The sequence below is a fragment of the Cebus imitator genome, unplaced genomic scaffold, assembly GCF_001604975.1.
Source record: "Cebus imitator isolate Cc_AM_T3 unplaced genomic scaffold, Cebus_imitator-1.0 Scaffold240, whole genome shotgun sequence".
NCBI classification, from domain to species: domain Eukaryota; kingdom Metazoa; phylum Chordata; class Mammalia; order Primates; family Cebidae; genus Cebus; species Cebus imitator.
Window position 1 is genome coordinate 226080 of NW_016107555.1, and position 5134 is coordinate 231213.

Sequence of the window (5134 nt, forward strand, 5' to 3'; positions counted from 1 at the left end):
CTGCCATCACGCCCAGCTAATTTTTGTATTTTTAGTAGAGTTGGGGTTTCACCATGTTGGCCAGGCTGGTCTTGAACTCCTGACCTCATGAGCTGCCCGCCTTAGCCTCCCAAAGTGCTGGAATTACAGGCGTGAGCCATCACACCCGTCCCATTTTGTCATTTAAAAAAATCTTTAAGGAGGAGAAGGCCGCTCCCGCCATCCAGCCCAGAGCCCTCGCTGTTTCTCCACCCCGGCCCGTGGAGCCAGGGCGTCCGGGCGGAGCCCTCGCTCACCTGGTCAGGGGGTGCGTGTCGGGGGAGGCAGAAGCCATGGATCCCGGGCAGCAGCCGCCGCCTCAAGCGGCCCCCCACGGCCAAGGGCAGCCGCCTGCGCAGCCTCCTCAAGGGCAGGGCCCAGTGTCCGCACCCGGGCAGCCGGCACCCGCGGCGACCCAGGCGGCGCCACAGGCACCCCCCACCGGGCATCAGATCGTGCACATCCGCGGGGACTCAGAGACAGACCTGGAGGCACTCTTCAACGCCGTCATGAACCCCAAGACGGCCAGCGTGCCCCAGACCGTGCCCATGAGGCTCCGGAAGCTGCCCGACTCCTTCAAGCCGCCCGAGCCCAAATCCCACTCCCGACAGGCCAGTACTGATGCAGGCAGTGCAGGAGCCCTGACTCCACAGCATGTTCGAGCTCATTCCTCTCCAGCTTCTCTGCAGTTGGGAGCTGTTTCTCCTGGGACACTGACCCCCACTGGAGTAGTGTCTGGCCCAGCAGCTACACCCACAGTGCAGCATCTTCAACAGTCTTCTTTTGAGATACCTGATGATGTACCTCTGCCAGCAGGTTGGGAGATGGCGAAGACATCTTCTGGTCAAAGATACTTCTTAAATCACATGGATCAGACAACAACATGGCAGGACCCCAGGAAGGCCATGCTGTCTCAGATGAACGTTACAGCCCCCACCAGTCCACCTGTGCAGCAGAATATGATGAATTCGGCCTCAGGTCCTCTTCCTGATGGATGGGAACAAGCCATGACTCAGGATGGAGAAATTTACTATATAAGCCATAAGAACAAGACCACCTATTGGCTAGACCCAAGGCTTGACCCTCGTTTTGCCATGAACCAGAGAATCAGTCAGAGTGCTCCAGTGAAACAGCCACCACCCCTGGCTCCCCAGAGCCCACAGGGAGGTGTCATGGGTGGCAGCAGCTCCAACCAACAGCAACAGATGTGACTGCAGCAACTACAGATGGAGAAGGAGAGGCTGCGGCTGAAACAGCAAGAACTGCTTCAGCAGGCAATGCGGAATATCAATCCCAGCACAGCAAATTCTCCAAAATGTCAGGAGTTAGCACTGCGTAGCCAATTACCAACACTGGAGCAGGATGGTGGGACTCAAAATCCAGTGTCTTCTCCCGGGATGTCTCAGGAATTGAGAACAATGACGACCAATAGCTCAGATCCTTTCCTGAACAGTGGCACCTATCACTCTTGAGCTGAGAGTACTGACAGTGGACTAAGCATGAGCAGATACAGTGTCCCTCGTACCCCAGATGACTTCCTGAACAGTGTTGATGAGATGGATACAGGTGCCAAAGCACCCTGCCCTCACAGCAGAACCGTTTCCCAGACTACCTTGAAGCCATTCCTGGGACAAATGTGGACCTTGGAACACTGGAAGGAGATGGAATGAACATAAAGGAGAGGAGTTGATGCCAAGTCTGCAGGAAGCTTTGAGTTCTGACATCCTTAATGACATGGAGTCTGTTTTGGCTGCCACCAAGCTAGATAAAGAAAGCTTTCTTACATGGTTATAGAGCCCTCAGGTAGACTGAATTCTAAATCTGTGAAGGATCTAAGGAGACATATGCACCTGAAATTTCCATAAGCCAGTTGCAGTTTTCTGGCTAATACAGAAAAAGATGAACAAACGTCCAGCAAGATACTTTAATCCTCTATTTTGCTCTTCCTTGTCCATTGCTGCTGTTAATATATTGCTGACCTTTTTCACAGTTGGCTCTAAAGAATCAAAAAAAGAAAAAACTTTTTGTTTCTTTTGCTATTATAACTACTGTTCATTTGGGGGGCTGGGGGAAGTGAGCCTGTTTGGATAATGGGTGCCATTCCTTTTGCCCAGTTAAATGTTCACCAGTCGTTTTAACTAAATACCCAGAAGTCAGATGCTTCATGTCACAGCATTTAGTTTGTTCAACAGTTGTTTCTTCAGCTGCCTTTGGCCAGTGGAGAAACACGATTTACTGGTCTGACAAGCCAAAAAATGTTATGTCTGATATTAAGTACTAATGCTGATTTGAAGAGATAGCTGAAACCAAGGCTGAAGACTTTTACTTTCAGTGTTTTCTTTTCCTCCTAGTGCTATCATTAGTCACATAGTGACCTTGATTTTTATTTTAGGAGCTTATAAGGCATGAGGTGATTTCCATAGAAATATATTAATTATTGCCACATACTCTAGTATAGGTTTTGGTGGATAATTTTGTGGGTGTGCATTTTGTTTGGTTTTGTTGGGGTTTTTTTTTGGGGGGGGGAGTTTGGTGGTTTTGTTGGAACCTAGGCAAATGACCATATTAGTGAATCTGTTCATAGTTGTATCTTGGGATGGTTATTGTAGTTGTTTTGGTAAAAATCTTCATTTCCTGGTTTTTTACCACCTTATTTAAATCTTGATTATCTGCTCTTTCTTTTATATATATGCACACACACAAACATAACATTTATAATAGTGTGGTAGCAGAATGTATCCTTTTTTTTAGGTTTCCCTACTTTCCAGTTAATTTTAAAATGGTAGTGCTTTGTATGCATTTAGAATACATGACTAATAGTTTATATTTCACTGGTAGTTTAAATCTGGTTGCGGACACCGTTGTTTGAAGTAGTCTAGTGTTCTAGAAAGAGCTATTACTATGGATAGTGCCTAGGGGAGTACTCCACACCCTGTGGGCATACAATAGATATTATCTGATGAATTGGAAAGGGGCGAACCAGAAGTGGCTTTATTTTTTCCCTTGGACTCCCTTGGACTAATAACAGTTAGTCTTGGTTGGAAATCACTGAGTAGGTTTATAATGTGCATGACAGAAATAAGCTTTATAGTGGTTTACCATCATCTAGCTTTGGAAGTTTACCTTTGCCTTAGTTTTGGAAGTAAATTCTAGTTTGTAGTTCTCATTTGTAATGAATACATTGAAGACTAGATGAAAATATTGCCTTCAAGATTGTTCTTATAAGACTTGCTCCTACTTCTATATGCTGAAAACTGACCCTGGATAGAATACTATAAGGTCATGAGTTAGCTGGAAAAGTGATCAGATTAATAAATGTATATTGGTAGTTGAATTTAGCAAAGAAATAGAGATAATCATGATTATGCCTTTATTTTTACAGGAAGAGATGATGTAACTAGAGTATGTGTCTACAGGAGTAATGGTTTCCAAAGAGTGTTTTTTAAAGGAACAAAATGAGCATGAATTAACTCTTCAATATAAGCTATGACGTAATGGTTGTGAATTAAAGTGGCACGAGCTAGCACCTCTAGGTTTAAGGGTCTTTTAATGTTTCTAGAATAAGCCCTTATTTTCAAGGGTTTGTAACAGGTATAAAGTCTCTTCTCCTGGCAAAAGCTGCTATGAAAAGCCTCAGCTTGGGAAGATAGATTATTTTTCCCCCAATTACAAAACCTAAGTATTTTGGCCTATCAGTTTGGAGGAGTGCAAAAGTTGGAAGTCAGAAGTTTTATTTTAAATACTTTCAGTGCTCAAAAAAATGCAATCACTGTGTTGTATATAATAGTTCATAGGTCAATCACTCATGATAATTGACTCTAAGGCTTTTGTTAAGAAAACGGCAGAAAGATTAAATCTTGAATTAAGTCTGGGGGGACATGGCCAATGTGCAGATGGAGTTTTAGAGTAATAATGAAATTCTACCTAGAATGCAAAATTGGGTATATGAATTATATAGCATGTTGTTGGGATTTTTTTTTTAATGTGCAGAAGATCAAAGCTACATGGAAGGAGTGCCTATAATTTGCCAGTAACCACAAATTAAGATTATATCTTATATATCAGCAGAGTAGCTTTAGCTTAGTGGGAGGGTGGGAAGGTTTGGGGTGGGGGTTGTGAAGATTTAGGGGAACCTTGATAGAGAACTTTATAAACTTCTTTCTCTTTAATAAAGACTTGTCTTATATCTTGCTGTCATTAAAGGCAGCTGTTCCTAGAATTTCAATCACTTAAGTACACCCACAAAACAAGAATATGGAGATCTTCATTTCCCCTTGACTTTAATTTGCCCAGTTATACCTCAGTGTTGTAGCAGTACTGTGATACCTGGCACAGTGCTTTGATCTTACGATGCCCTCTGTACTGACCTGAAGGATACCTAGGAGTCCTTTCTCTCAGTTTGAATCATAGCCTTGATGTGGTCTCTTGTTTTATGTCCTTGTTCCTAATGTAAAAGTGCTTAACTGCTTCTTGGTTGCATTGGGTAGCATTGGGATAAGATTCTTAACTGGATATTCTTGAATTGCTTTTACAATAAACCAATTTTATAATCTTTAAATTTATCAGCTCCTTACATTTGTGTTCTTTTCAGTCAGGGCTGCTTAGATCTACATATGGTTGATGGAGCACATTGATTTGGAGTTTCAGTTCTTCCAAAGCACTATTTGTTGTAATAACTATTTTCTAAATATAGTGCCTTTAAAGGAAAAATGAACACAGGGAAGTGACTTTGCTAAAAATAACATTGCTGTTTTAAGTATTCCTATTAAATAGATGCCTTCTATCTGGAACATGGCAGAAAAACTGAAAAATAACAGTAATAAATTGTGTAATTCAGAATTCATACCAATCGGTGTTGAAACTCAAACATTGCAAAAGTGGGTGGCAATATTCAGTGCTTCACAATTTTATAGCGTTGGTACATCTGAGAAACGAGTGCTCAGGTGGATTTTATCCTTGCAAGCATGTTTTTATAAGAATTGTGGGTGTGCCTATCATAATAATTGTTTTCTGTATCTTGAAAAAGTATTCTCCACATTTTAAATGTTTTATATTAGAGAATTATTTAATGCACACTTGTCAAATATATATATATATATATATATATATATATATA

General features: G+C 42.2%; 1 pseudogene; it reads left to right on the plus strand.

Moving 5' to 3' along the window:
- The first annotated feature begins 210 nt into the window (after nt 1-210).
- On the plus strand, nt 211-2240 carry LOC119466908 (annotated as a pseudogene).
- Nucleotides 2241-5134: the final 2894 nt, after the last annotated feature.